Genomic DNA, 20,674 nt, shown 5'->3' on the forward strand with positions numbered 1-20,674 from the left:
TCCTCTTCATGTCCATCACCTTATCCGGGTCTCGAACAACATTCGGTCACCAAACCATATAACTCATATAATACCAAATCGACATTGAACGTTAAGCGTGCGGACCCTATGGGCTCGAGAACTATGTAGACATGATGAGACACCTCTCCGATCAATAACCAATAGTGGAACCTGGATGCCCATATTGTCTCTCCTACATATTCTATGAAGATCTTTATCGGTCGAACCGTTATGACAACATACATAATTCCCTTTGTCCATCGGTATGTTACTTGCCCGAGATTCGAACGTCAGTATCTCTATACCTAGTTCAATCTCATTACCGGCAAGTCTCTTTACTCGTTCCATAATACATCACCCCATAACTAACTCCTTAGGCATTTGCTTGCAAGCTTATGATGTGTATTACCGAGAGGGCCCAGAGATACCTCTCTGAAACTCGGAGTGACAAATCCTAATATTGATCTATGCCAACTCAACAAACACCTTTGGAGATACCTGTAGAGCATCTTTATGATCACCCAGTTACGTTGTGATGCTTGATAGCCACTACAAAAAAATACACTTCTATGATGATACATGTTTGTCACAGTAGGTCACTGACGGTGTCCTGGACTAGGGGGTACTCACCACGTCATCTCCTGATCTGTTAGATTGGGCCGAGGACCCCCATGGCCGTATACTCATGGCCAGTCCAGACAGCTGCCGCATACAAGGAAGATTCCACAAGACTTGGCGATCAAGACAAGGACTCCTCCCCCACCGGCGTATTCGGCTAGGACTCTTGTTATCCTAGGCCTCTCGTGCATTATATAAACCGAGGCCAGGCTAGTCGATAGAGGAAAAACAACAATCATACCATAGGCTAGCTTCTAGGGTTTATCCTCTCTGATCTCGTGGTAGATCTACTCTTGTACTACCCATATCATCAATATTAATCAAGCAGGAGTAGGGTTTTACCTCCATCGAGAGGGCCCGAACCTGGGTAAAAACATCGTGTCCCTTGTCTCCTGTTACCATCCGCCTAGACGCACAATTTGGGACCTCCTACCTGAGATCCGTCGGTTTTGACACCGACATTGGTGCTTTCATTGAGAGTTTCGCTGTGTGTTCGGCAAAAGGTCGATGGCTCGCCTGCAGATCAACTATGACTTCGGCATCTTCGTCACTAGCTCGACTGGTCACCTTGGTTCGACCAAGGACTGCGCCCTACCTCCGATCGTCATGTTCGGATGAGGGCCTTCATCAACATCAGCTCCGATCTCTATCAAGATCATGGAGGAATCATCCAGGGAGCCCGGGGGCTCAACGGCAACATTGCCCTCGGGCGACCGTGCTGTTTTTCTTGACAGCGAACTTGTATCCGCCGTCACCGCCTCCTCGAGCGTCGGTTTGACGATTGCTTTGGTGGAATAGTGCGGAATTATGTCTACAAATAGCCACGCTAAATTTCGTCGAGTTCCGATGGAGGAATCTTCGACAATCTACGATATACCGGAGCCCTATCAAATCTGGACGAGAATTTGGACGAGTTTAGGGCGTGGTGTCCAGCTTCTAGCTCGGACCTCCGTTGGAAGATCCAACGGTTGATCGACTACGTAATTCCTATATCTACCACCCCTAAAAATTTTAGCTCGATCCGACCGTCCAAACTCCGGGAACCTTCCGATTAGTGCATCACTTTTCGGATCTGTTTTCTGCGCGAGAACAAATCCGACCCGAGTTCGTCCTCTTTACGAACGGGATTTCGGACATCCTTTTTGAAGGAAGTTTAGTATGGGGTATTGTTTTTTGTTCCCGAACACAACCCACTAACTTTAAAATCTTTTGAACATGATCTTCGATATCATGCTAGTGTCAAACCAGTCCGGCAATATTGCTCCATGGCTGCCGACCTGCACTAGACACGTCGTCACTCTGTTGAGCCGAGCTCAACTTCTTCGGATCATCATCTCGGCAAGCCGAATAAGAGTCCGTAATCGCGAAGGATAAATCATCACCAACATCGCCGCCCCTCGGATTACACAGAGCGGGCATACCGGCATTGCCGCACGGTTGCTTCATCAAGCCGGCATCGACCACGTCACGACCTGCATCTGCAGGGCCGCACTATTGCTTCTTCAAGCTGGTGTCCATCACGCCGACCTACTTCGACATCTCGGCTGGACCGAGGGCTTCACCATCTCTTCATCAACCTACTTCGGACACTTCGGCGTCACTAGCCGACCAGCTCCGTCACGTTAGCTGGCCCGAGGGCTTTGCCTCGGCGAGCCAACCTTTGCCAGCATTGCCATGCCGTCGTTTTATCGCCCATCACAATGGGTGCGCGGGTTGAGTCCCAATTTTGGGAATCACCTTCCTTCGGATTGCTACAACAAATAAACCAGGTGCTATTAATTCCAGTATTTCTTTGCTTGTTTGGGTTCATTTTTCCCAAGGAATTATTACTCTGGTTTGTCCATCATATGTACACAGGTCTATCAAATGGCGGCCGCATTAACGAAGTCGCATGGGGGTTCGGTCAGTTTCCGTACATAGTCCGGCAAACGCCGCATCCGGAGCTCGGACCGGCCTGTGAATTCAGGCTTTGCCACACCTTTACCGCATCACGCCGATGCCCTGCATCGACATTGACTTCGGCGCCAGGCCATATTTCTTTTATTACTCACTTTGCATAAATTATTTATTATGCAATGATTTTTTTAATTATCATTATTACTCTTATCTCCGGTTTGCACCATTTTTTGTGCACAGGAAAATGATCCAGGGACTTTGGCGTCACTCTGCCGGTCTGCATTGACCATGCTATGTCACCACTTCGGCGTGTCAAGATCTTCGCTCCGCCACCTCGGGACCGGCTTGGGGGATGGAACTTTGTCCCGTATCAAGCTCGGACCGCGTCATCAATACCAAACACATTAAATAGCTAAGTCGCTTTCATGCTCAAAGCTTTAACTTCTAAATTGTGTTCGGTTCGACCAAGCATTATACTTTTTTGGAAAAATGTTGCTTGTAAAAAATTTCCTTGTCCAAACTTTGTATCGGGCTTCCTTCATGAAGCTTTTCCTCTTGCATATGATTATACTTGTACGGCTTCGTTCCTTGTTCGTGTATTACGCCACAATATGCACCATATTGACTTAAGCGATTTCCAAGCTGGGTTGCCTCGCTCCTGTGTTTACCCCTACGTCCCCGATTGTTCGGCTAGGGAGTAAAGGGAGCACCTCTACGATTGTCACGATCGGGTCATCCGAGCCGGACCTCAGACTGGATGAAGCCGAAAGCTAGCGCTCTTATAGTTTTCAATGATGGTCGGCACACAACGGAACTCATGAGTACAAAAAATCTATTGCACAAGTCTCATAATAACAATGAGCGCCAAAGAAAGGTATCGGTGGGGGTACTATTTTCTTCGAAGATGCTTCTTACACTTTGCAGTAATATAGCATAAGTTCCCTGAGCACGCTTTGTCTGTTACAGCCTTATTGCCTGATTGCCTGGTTATTGGAAACATCGTTGATATTCTCGACAGATGGAGTACATAACACTTTCCGGTCCTTCACCGAAGAGGGAGAAGCCGACGGTCGGTTAAGACGCGTTTAAAGTTCGGTTGAACATATATATGAGATAAGTACTTCGATACATGCAATCATTCTTTTACCCAAGTCACTTGGGGGCTCTTAAATTTATATGAGCCGTTTTATGATAAGTGTTCTTCTTCTTAGTCGTTGCAAAGCTTTATTATTATTATTATTATCTATCACTCCTTTTTTCCACACGAGCGTGTGGTCACTAGCCGGGGAGCCTAATTTCTCTCTCAAAGCCGCTAGAGTTTAGTTTGCTAAAATGGCCTAATGAGAAGTACTCCGCCCTCGGGATAGGAGGTTGAAGTCGTAGACTGACCCGCTTGAAGTCTTGAGATAGGATGTATCATGTTAAAGCACGATAGAAGCACTTCTTTTGCTAAGGCCAATTTTTGGATTGGCACCGAACACTTGATCTCGTTCGGACATCAAGTTTTTACTGACGTTTTTTGGTTTTCCAAGCTTATGGCACTTTTTAAACTATTTGTGTGTTTTCAGCACAAGTCTCGCAGTGCAACACCGGACACCTTTAGAGATTCGGCAAAAACATTCTTGGATATTGCTATATATGCATCGGTTTCGAATTGTGTCTTCGGTCAATAGTTGGGTTGCCTGGCTCCTGCGCTTGCCTCCTACGTTCCGCTTTGTTTGGCTAGGTGTGCAAAGGGAGAACCACTGCGATTGTGCTTCCAGCTCACACGGTTAAGCACATCAGTGGAGAAAGCCGAAAACTGACTGTCACAATAAGCGTAAACTGGTCAGCGATCCGATGACGGTGTTAAACGACGGGCCATTCATAACAATGGCCGAAGTGTTTACGGCTTGACCTCGACTATCGCCGAACACTACCGAGGGCTATTAACTGGCCTCCCAAACTAAATCCTCGATATTTTGCTCTTACATTGGAGCTGAGGTTTCATGATCATGCTTAGCATGACAACCCAAAGAAAGGAATCGATAGCGGGACTATTTTCTTTGGAAGACATTTCTTCTGTTAAACAGTAATATAACATATCTCTCTGCATACCTTTGTTTATAAAACCGTATGGCAAGATTGCCTTGTTTGTTGTAAATCTCTGCCCTCATAAAGGCTTTATAAAGTAGGAGAAACACTCCTCGGCTATTGGCCGAGGAGGTGGAAGCCGATGGTCGGTCAACAAAGTTTTGTACAATGCGGATCCGAGCATTAATGACGTAAAGTACTTGGATACATAGAGTCATTACACATAATTTGTGATTTCACTATGGATATCAATCCTTAATTCGGCCACCCGTGCCCGCATTAAGGCTCAGGGGCTACTAGGCTTCGGGCTTATTATTTACAAATATTAAAGGGGCACATCGATCCCCTAATCTAGTGTTGCCACCCGACCAGTGTCTCGGGGCTACTGCATTGCCTGTCCAATGCAGAAAAATTTAAGTGTAATACAGTCTCCGAGGAGATTTTGATCCTCAGGTTGGTCGGCCGCACCCAACCTGAGTCTTGAGGACTGAGCACGCCGCTTTTTGTGTCCTGAAGTATTCTGCCGAGCTAGGACTTGATCCTCAGACCGATTTTGCAAATCAACCTGAGTCTCAGCGGCTACGGGGATCAGCGGTCTTATGTCATCCTTCATGTGCATCTCGGGTTTTAGACCGATACCCACCTTGAGGGCTACTGGCTATGTATCTTGGCAGAGAATAAATTGCACCAATCAAAAATATTGACAAAATTGGACCACATAGGGTGGTGCACCACCTCGGAAGCAGTCCGGCATAAAGCTCGGGTGCTAGTGGCTGGCTCCATAGAGGGCATTTCCGGCATTAAGCTCGGCTAAACTCCTTCAAACTTCTTTGAACCAAGGTGATTTACGACACCTCAGATACAGTCCGGCGTTGGAGCTCGGATACATAGTCCAGCATTGGCGCTCGGATACAGTCCGGCGTTGGAGCTCGGATACATTCCGGCGTTAGAGCTGGGAAGCGGTCCGGCGTTGGTGCTCGGCTGCAAAAGATACCTCGAATGTAGTCCGGCGTTGCAGCTCGGACGCAAGAGGACGATGCCGCCCGGGAACAACTTCAAACCCGAGGTGTGGCATAAAAATAACAAGCCATTGATAAAGGCCGGAAACTTAAAGGGGCTCCTTGGATACCCGACGTGTAAACTCATCGAATGCATTTCGGCGATCCTCAAGATCGAAGATGAGAAGATTTGTTGAACCAGTTTTCAAGACCGATGACTGAAGATGAAGAACGGTTCGGAAGAATCGAGGAGCGTTGAGGGAGTCCTAGATTAGGGGGTGTCCGGATAGCCGAACTATCACCGTTGGCCGGACTCCTAGACTATGAAGATACAAGATTGAAGACTTCGTCCCGTGTCCGGATGGGACTTTGCTTGGCGTGGAAGGCAAGCTTGGCGATATGGATATGTAGATCTCCTACCATTGTAACCGACTCTGTGTAACCCTAACCCTCTCCGGTGTCTATATAAGCCGGAGGGTTTTAGTCCGTAGGACGAACAACAATCATACCATAGGCTAGCTTCTAGGGTTTAGCCTCTTTGATCTCGTGGTAGATCTACTCTTGTACTACCCATATCATCAATATTAATCAAGCAGGAGTAGGGTTTTACCTCCATTGAGAGGGTTCGAACCTGGGTAAAAACATCGTGTCCCTTGTCTCCTGTTACCATCCGCCTAGACGCACAGTTCGGGAACCCCTACCCGAGATCCGCCGGTTTTGACACCGACATTGGTGCTTTCATTGAGAGTTCCTCTGTGCCGTCGCCATCAGGAAGGATGCCTCATCCCATCTTTAAAGACGGCATCGTTGCCAAAGGAGCTTTGGCCATCGGCCAAACTCTCCGGCTAGGTGGTTTTCTTATGACCGCCTGTTCGGCCGCCGCGCCGACGATGACTTCTCGGGTCATGAAAAGCAATCTTCACGTCAACTCGGAACTCGCCAAGCAGTTAGATTTGATGGAGCTCTCCTCCTTAAACGAGCTCCTGGATCGCATCGCCACCTTGGGAGTCGCTACAGATTACGACCAGATTGGGCCTAAAACCGATCTGAGAGAGATTAACTCTCCCAGTCTACCCACCATGTCGCTGTGGTAGAGGAACAATACGGCGACCCTTCTTCTATCCTAAGGACTAGCTATGTCCAGATTCTTGACCCCTCCATGTCGGATTCCCGCGGAGGGGAGAACACCACTCAAGCCCTGAACTTACAGTCAGGCGGCGGGCCAGATTCATCGGACAACGTCCAAGAACCCAAGCTTCCAAGTTCGGAAGCTTCTTGGCCCCTGAGTCTTAGATTGGACGGAGTTCGGAATTTAAGTCCACCCGCCCACCCAAACATAAGCGATCTATCCCAAATCCGGCAAGAGCCCACTGAAACTGTACATCATTACTGGGCTAGATTCCTCCTGGTCATGAACAGGATAAAGGACTGCCGTGAAGAGGACGCAATTTCATTCTTCTGCATTAATTGCACGGACGAAGGAATCCTCAACGCCGTAATTCGTCGCAAAATTACACACTTTGCCAACTTGGCGTCCATAGTACGAAAGTACTGTGCGATGGAGAGCGCCTGGAAAACCGAAATCAAATTTTGGGATAATCCGGCCTTGAACACAACCCCAGTCCAAAGTAAAAGGGTGCATCATTACCAGGCACCTGGGTTAAATACCAAAAAGCAAAAACCCTTTAAAGGCATGGAACTGTACTGGAGGGATGGCTCAATGGACCCTGAAAAATTCATAGTACAGAGGGCGCCACGCCAACTCATAGCCTTAGAGCATGTTGGATACTATGGCAGGTGGCCAAAAGTGGCGAAGAGCTTCTAGCTCCAGAGCACCAGCCCAGCAATACCAGTATGGTATTAACAGTCTTCGAAACTTTCGCATCAAATAATATGCGGAAACAAACACTCCACAACCTCGCCAAAGTCCACCAGGTAGCAACAATAAATCCATGGAATGACACGGCTATTACCTTTAACGCCAGTGACGAACCTAAATTCCGAACAGCCCGAGCACCAGCCGCATTGGTCCTTAGTCCAATAGTGGATGGCTTTAGCCTTACCAAGGTACTCATGGATGGCGGCAGCGGATTAAACCTCATTTACGAGGAAACCCTTCGAAAAATGGAAATAGACTGGAGCCGCATTGAGCGAAGCAGCGTAACCTTTAGAGGAATAATCCCCAGTAGGGAAACATGCTGTACAGGAAAATCGCACTGGAGGTGGTGTTCGGCACACCGGATAATTACAGGTCCAGGGAGGTTGCATTCCAAGTGGCCCCGTTCAGCAGCGGATACCATGCTCTATTAGGGCGAGAGGCATTCACAATTTTTCAAGCTATACCCCATTACGGGTACATGAAGCTCAAAATGCCCGGACCCAACGGAATCATCACTCTTGCTAGTGACCCGGACATAGCACTCCGCGCCGAAAATAAAACAGCAGCACTTGCCCTTGAGGCACTATCCGAAGCCCTAGCGGCCGAGGAACTCACTATGCTACGCTCCACGGTGAACAGGGACGATGTGATACTCGATAAGATATCCAAGTCCACCTCTTTTAAACCAGCGGATGAAATAGTCAAATTCCAAGTCCATCCAATGGACCCTACAAAAACGGCCTCCATCGGGGCACAATTAAACCCCGATGTAGACGCCGCACTACGAGAATTCCTACGGGAAAATTGGGACATCTTTGCCTGGCACCCTTCAGACATGCCAGGAATCCCACGCCGGCTGGCCGAGCACAGCCTAAATATCCTAAAAGGATTCAAGCCAGTCAAACAAACTCTTCGGCGCTTCTCCGAACCCAAGAGACGGGTCATGGGAAAGGAACTAGCCAAACATTGCAGGCCGGATTCATTAGAGATATAAAACATCCAGACTGGCTAGCAAACCTGGTAATGGTACCAAAGAAGGACAAATCCTGGCGCCTATGTGTCGATTTCAAGGACCTCAACAAGGCTCGCACAAAGGACCCCTTCCCCCTCCCCCGCATCGATCAAATTATCGACGCTACCGCAGGATACGATTCATTGTGCTTCCTCGACACATACTTCGGCTACCACCAAATTAAGATGGCAGAGCCAGACCAAGCCGCAACAGCATTCATTACTCCATACGGCCCATTCTGCTTCAACACAATGCCCTTCGGGCTCAAAAACGCCGGTGCAACATATCAGCGCATGATTCAGACATGTCTGGTAAACCAGATCGGCAAAACAGTGGAGGAATACATAGATGATGTGGTCGTCAAATCCAAGCATGTCGAAACTCTAGTAGACGACTTGAGGCTCACATTCGACAATCTTCGAGCATATGACATTAAGCTCAACCCGGAAAAATGCGTTTTCGGCGTACCAGCCGGAAAGCTCTTGGGCTTCATCATATCCGGTAGAGGAATTGAAGCAAACCCAGCCAAGATCCGAGCTCTATCACAATTGGATATCCCAAAAGACCTCAAGCAAATACAAAAATTGACTAGATGCATGGCGGCTCTAAGCCGCTTTATCTCCCGCTTGGGAAAAAAGGCATTACCCCTTTATCGCCTCCTACGACGCACCGAACACTTCAAGTGGACGGATGCCGCCACAGCCGGACTCGAAGAAATCAAAGCCATATTGGCAACAAATCCGGTCCTGGCCGCGCCCAACACGGGCGAACTAATGCTATTATACATCACGGCAACCCATCAAGTTGTAAGCGCGGTGCTCGTTGTCGAACGAGAAACGGACGGACACAAGTTCCCTCTCCAAAAACCAGTTTACTACGTGTCCATTGTCCTAACTCCATGCAAGTCACGGTACCCGCATTATCAAAAGATAGCATACGCGGTGTTCATGGCATCCCGGAAGCTCCGACGCTATTTCCAAGAGTGTTCGATAACAGTAGCCTCCGAAGTACCTCTTAATGACATTATAAACAACCGCGACGCAACAGGCCGGATTGCCAAATGGGCCATCGAGCTCCTCCCATTCGACATAACTTACAAGCCACGGCAAGCTATTAAGTCGCAGGTTTTGGCCGACTTCATCGCCGAATGGACTGAAGCCGAGCTCCCTAAAGAGTACGGCGCATATTCCAACTGGATCATGCACTTCGACGGCTCCAAAATGTTGGCTGGCCTGGGGGCTGGCGTCGTTCTGACGTCCCCAACCGGAGATACAGTCCAATACGTACTTCAAATAATGTACACGGACTCCAACAATGCAGCTGAATACGAGGCCCTTCTATATGGTCTCCGGATGGCAGTCTCCATGGGCATTCAGCGCCTAGAGGTCCGCGGGGATTCAAACCTCACGATATCCCAAATAAATGGAGACTTTGATGCCAAGGATCCAAAAATGGCAGCTTATCACAACACCGTCTTAAAAATGTCAACTCGGTTTGAGGGGCTCGAATTTCACCATATAGCCCGGGAGAACAACCAGGCAGCAGACGTGTTGGCCTGCATTGGCGCAAAGCGTGATGCCGTCCCTCCCAACATCTTCCTAGAGAGGCTTTTCAAGCCATCTGTATCATGGGAGGGAGAGTTCAGAAATAACAGCCCGGACCCAACCACACTACCCCTCACCGAACATTCTGACACAGTTGGTGGCTCCGCCAATGAAATAACACCGTTAGCCCACACAATAATGGCAGTCATTGCCCCGTGGACAGAACCATTCCTAGCCTACCTAACTAGGCAAGAACTTCCCGAGGACCAAAACGAGGCCCGCTGCATAGTGCGGCGATCTAAAGCCTATGAAGTCCACGAGGGAGAGCTTTACAAGAAAAGCACAAATGGGGTCCTTCAAAGGTGTATCTCCGAAGAGGAAGGGCGAAATCTTCTGGCTGAAATTCATGCTGGACTCGGCGGGCACCATGCCGCAGCCCGGGCCCTTGTAGGCAAGGCCTTCCGTACAGGATTTTATTGGCCGACGGCCCGGGCAGACGCTCAGGACTTGGTCCAAGGATGCGTAGGATGCCAGCTCTTTGCTAATCAAAGCCACATGCCACCCACCACCCTCAAAACTATACCCATCACCTGGCCGTTCGCGGTCTGGGGGCTTGATATGGTCGAACCCCTTAAAGGAGGAACCCACAAGCAAAAATACCTACTGGTCATGGTGGATAAATTCACCAAATGGATAGAGGCAAAGCCTGTTAAGACGGCCGAATCCGGACCGGTGATAGACTTCATATCAGGGTAGTGCACCATTACGGTGTCCCCCACAGCATCATCACTGATAATGGCACGAACTTTACGGCCGACAAGGTCAAACTCTGGTGCAAAAACATGGGCATCAAGCTCGACTACGCTTCAGTCTATCACCCCCAAACTAACGGTCAAGTCGAGCAAGCAAACGGTCTAATCATGAGCGGCATTAAACCCAGACTAGTCTGGTCCCTCAAGGAATCTAATATGCACTGGGTAGAGGAGCTCGACTCCGTACTATGGGGGCTGCGGACCATGCTGAATCGCACTACTGGATTCACACCATTTTTTATGGTGTACGGCGCAGAGGCAGTTTTGCCCTGCGACATAATTCATGACTCACCTCGCGTGTGCATGTACGAAGAAAGAGAAGCCAAGCTCGATCGGCAAGACAGTTTGGATGCCTTGGAGGAGGAGCGCGACGTGGCAAAAGCCCGTTCCGCATTCTATCAACAGCAGGCTCGAAGATACCAAAGCAGAGAAGTATGGGCCAAAGCTTACAATGTTGGCGAATTAGTTCTACGCCTACCGGACAAGAAAAAGGACAAACTCAAGCCCAAATGGGAGGGTCCCTTCATCATCGACCAAGTCCTGACCGGCGGCGTGTACCGTCTCCGGAACGGATTGGATAACCGACTGGAGCCGAACCCATGGAATGCAGCCCGTCTCCGAAGATTTTACGCCTAACGCCGGACTCGGGGTTCGTCTCCTTCCTCCGTCTATATTTTATACTTTAACTGTCTTTTATTTCTCTCCTTCTCCCTCCTTTTTCTGAAGCCGTTGAAGGCTCGTTTGCGCATTGTTCGCACACACTTGACGCGTTGTCGCGCTCAGTATACCTAGGGGCTTCTTTAACACAAGCTTATTTCTATGGGCTTTATGCCCAACACATGTGTCACACTTCTGCATGTACCTTTTATTCACCATTATATGCATCGATATGACTTAAGTTTTGGCCAAGCTGGGTTGCCTGGCTCCTGTGCTTACCCCTACGTTCCCGATTGTTCGGCTAGGTGGTAAAGGGAGCACTTCTGCGATTGTTACCGCCGGGTCAGCCGGACGTGTACCTCAGACTGGGTGAAGCCGAAAGCTAGTGCTCTTAAGGGAATATTCGGTCGGTGAACTAAAAGACAATTTCTTATTTATTCATGTATCTGCCCCCAGATGTTTTTCTGCTTTTTTCGCAGTCCGGACATGCACTTTAGGGCATGCCTCCCAGGGAAAGGAACCCCTAACGAAACTATTCTCCCTGGAAGATGTTTCTTACTAACCATGTAATATAACATAACTAGTTGGGCACTTGTCTGATAGAGCACTAATGACCCCTACGCCTGGTCTCCACGCATGCCCCGGTTCTTACATAACCGCGAGGGTATTCGGACACACTCCGGACTATAGGGTCCCGAGGTTGAAGCGAAAGGGTCCGCTACGACAAACAATCTACAATCCGGCTAGAAGGCATTTTACATGTCATTTTTAATTCATAGTCAAATTGACTGATTGTATTCCTCTTCAATACCATCTAATAGGCTGTCTAGTTTATAGTCCCGCTGGGAATACTTTGCGGCCAACTCTACTTGGCCGTACACTAAGCTCACAGGGATCTCCTTCCCATCGGGCCCCATAGGTCCGACCTCGGCCATGTGGTTTGGGTCAGCCTTCGTATACCGCGCCTTCACCATGGCCCAGGCCTCCCTGGCGCCTTGATGGCAGGCCGATATCTTCCATAGCCGGAAGCGCCGCAGTGCTCCCTGAAGCCTCTCTGCAATCTCTCCAAGGCCCTCGGGTAGGGAGATTGATGGCCACAAGGCCTGGGCGACGTCTCTCATCACCTGCCGAACTTGTTCGTGCAGTTGCAGCAGCTCGGGAAGTAGGTCACCCGTTGAACCGGGCATTTCCTCTACAGGATGACCTGTGAGCATACCTAGAGACATATTTCTGTTAGTCGACTTCCTCGCCGAACTCTTCTTTTCAAAAAAGCTCGCTCAAGCACTTACTATAAATGCCGCGATGAAGTCGCCGATTCTCCTTAACGGAGTCAGACAGCTGGGCTCGAACATCCTTTAGTTCCTCACCCAGCTGGGTGTTGGCATCTTGGAGATTATTTTTCTCTTGCCTCACCCTTGTAAGCACATTCTCGCAGGCCTTTAACTGGCGCAGGAGATGTTGCTTTTCCGGATCCAGTCCGGCGCCATTTGCAATATTATTGTCAGACTTATACACACGCCGCACTTCACAAACTACTTATCTTTCGAAGTATATATTACCGGAGGGGGTCTCTGTGGCTCCCCCTGGGGCGGCTAGTGCGGCCTCAAGCTGGGCCTTGCACTCTTCAAGCTCCCAAGATAGTCGGGTATTCTTTTCCGTAAGATCCTGCATAACAAATGATCCTTAAATCAGTTCTCCTAACTATTTTAAGTCTCGGGGGCTACTGCATATATAACTGTCAAATTTCCTCACCCATATGTCCATTACATACTGCTCCGTGGCTCTGGCTAGACCATCTTGAGCGGCACGGAGGTGCGCGTCTCCCAAATTGAAGGCGTTCAATGCCTCTTGGGAGAAACATGCGTCACGAAGAACTGTCCGGCGGCGCCTGTGGTTCATGGCACTCTCCACCTCGGAGTTGGTGGCAGACAATCTGTCGGCATCCTCTGTCGGAGGAGCATCCGATGCATGCTTCGTGTTCACCTCCACTTCCGGACCCGGCGTTGGAGCCTGGCTGGCGGAGGCTCGATTGGCCATCTCTCCGGACACAGTCCGGCGAGCGCTCTTTTTCCTGAAAGGAGCACCAGCGTTAATATACCTTCCCAAAATCAATCCCGGGAATATGGTGACACGCCTTACTATTGCGGCTGCGTTTCAACCCGGACCGCACTTCTTTTTAGCCTGCGTGGTCGCGCTGCCCCTTGTTGGCTAGCCGCCGCGGGCTCGGCTTCCCGCCTCGGAGGCACCCCTTGCGAGACACCATTGATGTACGGTGATCAAAAATAATCACGGATGAGTCATTATCAAAGTACTGGGGCTTCGGTCTCACTTACCTATGAGGCTGGAAGTATTCCGGGGTAATCGGCCGTAATGGCTATGAAGGCATTATCGATGCTCAGTTGGTGAAATACCCCATCAATCAGCTCCACCAATATGTCCGGATCCTCTTGGGAGGCCGGATCGAGGAACCGTTCCGGATCCTCGGGTTGCGGAGGCGGGCTGTTTATATCTTTTACGGCCTGACGCAGTTCCTGTGTCGAACTCACAAAATGAGATATATAACCATGGGAGTACGGATCAGATGTGCGGGAAAGGAGATGTTCGCTTACCCAGCTTTGAGGATTGTTCATAGAAAATCCATTCAATGGACTGATGCGGGGAAAATCCTCCTCTTCCCCCTTGTACAGCGCGGACAAGATCTTCACTAGTTCGGCGACCGATCCCGGCCCCTTACGGCCATGACAGGTGGCATCGTCCTCCCCGTTGAAATCCCACATGGGGTGGCCCCTATATTGAAGTGGCTGCACCCCCCGCATAATGCATGTGGCCATGACACTGATCATGGTCAGTCTGGAATGAGCTAGCAACCTTATTCGGCTCATCAGGTAAAGGACGTCCCTGTCGCTGTTCCTCTGGGGGCTCCGTGGACGCCAACTTAAGGGAGCATTACTGAACTCCGGGAGGCCGGTCCGAATAGGATCCGGTAGCGGGGCATCTTCTATATAAAACCATTCCGAACGCCAGTCTTTGGACGCCTTCTTCGGGGTTCCTGATAGATATCCGGTCCCAGGGATGCGCCATAGCTCGGCTCCGCCCACTTGATCATGAGAACGGGGTACGAGGCAGAATAATCTCTTCCACTGCGCAAAATGAGCCTCGACACCCAAAAATAGTTCGCAAAGGGCTACGAAGCCCGCGATGTGCAGAATGGAGGCAGGCGTAAGGTGATGCAGTTGGAGGCCATAGAACTCCAGGAGCCCCCGAAGAAACGGATGTATTGGAAATTCGAGTCCTCTTATCAGATAAGAGAAAAAGCATACCCGCTCTCCTTTGGGGGGATCGGGGACGCTCTCTGCTTGCTTTCCGCCCTTATAGGTGGCAAGTCTGGCTCGAACCGGAACCATGAAGGCTGGGGAAGAAATACCTTGGTTTGGAGCGTCACTAGCTTGCTATGCGGGACTGGGCATCTCTCCCAATCCCCAGGCTTAGGGCTGGGAGCACGAGAGGAGGAGTCGCGTCGACTGTCCATGTTAGAATGGATTTTTTGTCAAAGGCGCTCCGGTGAAAGCTTGCGAAGGGGAGATGGTGTGATTCGGATCTAGATCCTCGTCTCTTTTTATAGGCTGCTCATTTGCGTAGCTGGGGGGAAAGTGTAAAAATATGCTGGCTTTTCGCATTCGTTCGACACGTGGAAGATGGCCATTATTGGGCGTGGAAGCCAAGGAGCGCAGCATTTATCAGAAGCCGGACACTATTCGACAAGTATATGGAATTTGGAGAAGAACCCACCTTGCAATGCCGTAGACAATCTACGCGTCGGACTCGTCGTCATTGAAGCCTGGTTCGGGGGCTACTGAGGGAGTCCTGGATTAGGGGGTGTCCGGATAGCCGAACTATCACCGTTGGTCGGACTCCTAGACTATGAAGATACAAGATTGAAGACTTCGTCCCGTGTCTGGATGGGACTTTCCTTGGCGTGGAAGGCAAGCTTGGCGATACGGATATGTAGATCGCCTACCATTGTAACCGACTCTGTGTAACCCTAACCCTCTCTGGTGTCTATATAAGCCGGAGGGTTTTACTCCGTAGGACGAACAACAATCATACCATAGGCTAGCTTCTAGGGTTTAGCCTCTTTGATCTCGTGGTAGATCTACTCTTGTACTACCCATATCATCAATATTAATCAAGCAGGAGTAGGGTTTTACCTCCATCGAGAGGGCCCGAACCTGGGTAAAAACATCGTGTCCCTTGTCTCCTATTACCATCCGCCTAGACGCACAGTTCAGGAACCCCTACCCGAGATCCGCCGGTTTTGACACCGACAAGCGTCCCTAAACTTGAAGACCGGTTCAGGGGGCTACTGACGGTGTACTGGACTAGGGGGTACTCACCACGTCATCTCCTGATCTGTTAGATTGGGACGAGGACCCCCATGGCCGTATACTCATGGGCCAGTCCGGACAGCTGCCGCATACAAGGAAGATTCCACAAGACTTGGCAATCAAGACAAGGACTCCTCCCCCACCGGAGTATTCGGCTAGGATTCGTGTTATCCTAGGCCTCTCGTGCATTATATAAACCGAGGCCAGGATAGTCGATAGAGGAAAAACAACAATCATACCATAGGCTAGCTTCTAGGGTTTAGCCTCTCTGATCTCGTGGTAGATCTACTCTTGTACTACCCATATCATCAATATTAATCAAGCAGGAGTAGGGTTTTACCTCCATCAAGAGGGCCCGAACCTGGGTAAAAACATCGTGTCCCTTGTCTCCTATTACCATCCGCCTAGACGCACAGTTCGGGACCCCCTACCCGAGATCCGCCGGTTTTGACACCGATGGTCACATTTTTTGTCATGCATGTACATCCATGACGATTTTATGACAGAATCAAGATAGTCATACATGTGCTGTAGTAGAAGTGTTCCATGACATTACCAAAATTATCATCACGGAAGTGTCCACTTCCATGACAATAAATCATGCGTCATGGAAGTGCTTTGTCAAGGGTGACCGACATGTGGCATCCACCGTAATGGGTCGCCCTTAAGCTATCGGGTCCGTTTTTGGATCCGATAACCCGCTAACAGCCACGACCAATGGGGATTTTCCACGTGTAAATTTCTCATTGGCCGGAGGAACCACATGGCCGCAATAACCTAACTACATGCAAACAAATAAACAAGACAACAAGGAAATAAATAAGCAAGCAACTTGCGCTACGATATCACGACTATTACACATATATTACATCCACTAGGCATCAAAGTTCGCCACAAGTGCAAATATAGGGAACAAAGCAGCATATCACATACACTAGTTGTCAAAGTTGGCAACCAGTGCAAATAAACGCCGCAGCAAAACAAGTCTAGGACTAAAACCACTTCAAAAGAGCTCAAGAAACAATATCCTGGGTACCCATAATGCTAGCAAGATGCTTAGCAAGCTTATTAACTTTTTCTTATTTGGCGCTTAAATCCGCCAACACTTGCTGTTGCACCAGAAAGTATGCATCTGAATTCTGCAGGGACTTCCTTAGTCCTTCGGCTTCCTGTCGCATAACATCTGATCGATGTCTTTCAACTTGAAGTTGAGACTCAAGAAGCCAAACTGATTTAGGCAGTGAGTTTGAAGAGATGGTGCCAGCAGTAGTAACCAGTAACTCGAACACTACTTCAAGATAGGACTTTGGGGTTGTCTCAGTGTCTTCAATATAGTTTTTATCAGCTTTCTTGGAGACCAACAGGGATGTCTCACTATCTTGAACCTTATCTACATTACTTCCTTTACCATTGCATAACGGGGTACTCTTCTCCAATATTTTATCTACATTCTAAAAGAGAAACAAACAGACACATCACAAGTTTACCATGCTGTATATGAAACTCATTTTGGTAAACTAGTTCAGTAGTAAGGTGGACAAGATAACAACATGAAAGAAACATATATCTATGTAGTATGGTCAATGTATGGTATATATCATTCTAGTTTATGTTGCCCAATCAAGATAGAGACAGTTCAAAGCATACCTATTTAAGACAAAGCAGCATAGACAGAATATAAGTGTGGGAAACTACACAGCAATAACAACACTTGCATTGTGCATGGCATGAGAACATAACTGTTTATTCAATTGAAACTGAAATCAACATAGAGCAAGTTACAACAGCAAACACGTTAAATAAACAGGTTTAAAACATACTTGTTGCACCATTGGAGTTTCAATTGCATCCTTCAAATTTGAAATTAGTTGGTATGAGTAAATACAGTGATGCAAGAGCAAGGGAGTATGAACCATAGCTACAGAACCTAACCTGAGAACAATTCTTCTTCTACTTTAAGCGTTGACTTGGGGTTCAGAGTGGTGGTCCTCGTGCTTTGGAAACTACACTTGCCTTACTAACTGCTCGTGTTTGCGTGATCTATGGTGGAGATGGTGATCTGTCAGTTGGAACTGGGTTACTATCTGCTGGGGTTGGGGTTAGATGGGGTGTGGCTGGTTCTCTGTCCAACAGGGTAGGGGTACAATTTGTGTGAGTCTGGGTTATGTGTGGTGGGGCTGGTTCTTGGGCAAGTACAACCGTGGTTCTATCTGCATCGACCGGTAGCACGATCTTTTCTGAAGGCCGTGTTTTTACTCCCACAGATATTGCCATCACCCCCTCCAATTCAAATGGATGATAAACAAGAAAAGTAATTGAATGTACAAATATTGTAAGATAGACAGGTGCAATGGATAGTAGGGAAGAAAACAGGGCATGAAATAATTCACATTTATGTTGTCTAACCAAACAGAATAGCATGACATAATTTCACATATATGGTGGCTAATTAAGCAAGATAGCATGACACAATTTCACATGTATGATGGCTAACTAAACAGGATAGAATGACATACTTCAAAATATGATGACTATGTAAACAGGATGACATGATATAACTATAAGATGTGTCTATTAAAGTGGTCGGCATGCCATAGTTCACAAACATGTCGTTGATGGAAACATGATGGCATGATTTAATTCACGGATAGAATGACATAATTCAAAATATGATGACTATGTAAACAAGATGAGATGATATAACTATATTATGTCTTCAGAAAATGGGTTGGCATGCCATAATTTAGATACATGATGTCTATTAAACATAATGGCATGATATAATTCAAATATATGCTTTATATACTAAGCAAGTGAGCAGAGGGCAATCGCATATATGATGTGTCAACTAAGGAGATGGCATTCAATATTGTGTATATGATGTAACAACTAAACATTGCAATACAACATATGCATGATATGAGTAATATAACCCTGCCAAGTTTGAGCATACACCTCAGGGGGATAATAGAACTGGTCATCTGCCTCTGAATCCGCCTCTGAGGAGCTATCTGTAACCAGCAAGATATCTGCTTTAGCGGGTAGCATTTCTGCTCTGAAGACCTTGTTTTCACTCCAGATTTCTCCATCGCCAATTCAAATGGCTGATGCACAGGAAGAGCAGATGGATATACAAACATTGTCGACAAATGCAATGAGAAATACAAAAAAAGGATGGCATGATATAGTTCACAGATATGACGCTTGGCTAAACAGCATGGCATTGGATAATTCACATATATAATGCCTTGCAACAAGATAGCATTGCATAATTCACATATATAATGTCTTGCAACAAGATGACATTGCATAATTCACATATATGGTAATTAGACACTAAACATGTGGCATTCACACAAAGCATGTCTAAACTAAGCAAATGATATAGCAATGCAAGACACCATATGCACGATATGAGCAACATAACCCTGCCAAGTTAGAGCATGCACCTCGGGGAGGAAATAGGACTGGTCATCTGTCTCTGAATCCTGCTCTGATGAGCTATCCGTAACCAGCAAGACATGCGCTTCGTCAGATAGCATTTTCTGCTCTGAAGACCTTGTTTCCACTCCAGATTTCTCCATGACCGTGTCGAATGGCCGATGCACAAGAAGAGTAACTGAATGTACTAAAACTGTTGACAAATGTAATGCGTAATAAAAAATGATGACATTGTATAATTCACATATAAGATGACTGGATAACCAGGGTGGCATTGCAAAATTCACATATATGATGCCTGGCTAAACAAGATGGCATTGCATGATTCACATATACGATAAAGAAACTAAACAGATGGCATTCACACAAAGCATGTATAAAATAAGCAGATGACATATTTGATGTATAAAGTAAGCAATGCAAGGCACCATATGCATGATATTACCAACATCAGCATGCCAAGTTAGAGCGAAGACCTCAGGGGGTAAATACGAGTGGTCTTCTCCATCTGAATCCCCCTCGGAATAGTTATCTTCCTCTTGATTACAATCTGAAATGGGTGGAGGGGGGCTGCCTTTGCGCCCACCATGGAGCGACTTCTGCATGAAATTTTATTGCCACGCAAGGCTCGTCTCTTTTGCTCTACATGTTCAGTTCCATTGTGTACAATAACTGACATGCATAGGAATAAAACATAGTGAGATTATGTAAGGAATGCATGCAAAAATCCAGAGTGATAGTAGCAAATTGTGGATAGATCCAAAACCAATGATAGCAGGCAGATAATAGCTTTAGTTAAAAAATACATATAATGGCTCCTTTAATGTTTGTTTGCACCCAACATGAAACTCATAGTAGACACCTGAGATTAACCAGATAGTATACAGATAATATTGATTGCTGCCCCAATATGTACCCCACAACCATTTAAAAACTCAAGTTTTAGCATTAGTTTGGACCTGACTCGGAGTCTAATAGGTGAATAGGACGATAAAGTAGCATGTCATCATATTAAGAGATGCATAACGTAAGCAGACACGGAAGAGTGCGACCTCTCTTGCAGACCCGTGTAGTCCTCAAGGTCATCTGCTCAGTTGATGATGGTAATGCAGGTTTCGTGGGTGCTGGTGGTAGGGAAGAAGATCTGAGGTGGTGAAAGACAGTCTGGAGAGAGGATCCCTGCTGTGGTGAACCCTATCGTCGTTGGAGCAGCTGAGCTGGGGTGGAACACAGTGCAGCAGGAGCAGAACAAAACACATAAGGTTTTCTTTGACACATATCTGTAATAGAAGTAATTGTGTAAGGGCTTGTTTGAATTTGAGGATTCTAACAATGCAGGGATAGGAAATATACATATAT

The sequence above is a fragment of the Triticum dicoccoides genome, chromosome 6B, assembly GCF_002162155.2.
Source record: "Triticum dicoccoides isolate Atlit2015 ecotype Zavitan chromosome 6B, WEW_v2.0, whole genome shotgun sequence".
Classification (NCBI taxonomy): Eukaryota; Viridiplantae; Streptophyta; class Magnoliopsida; order Poales; family Poaceae; genus Triticum; species Triticum dicoccoides.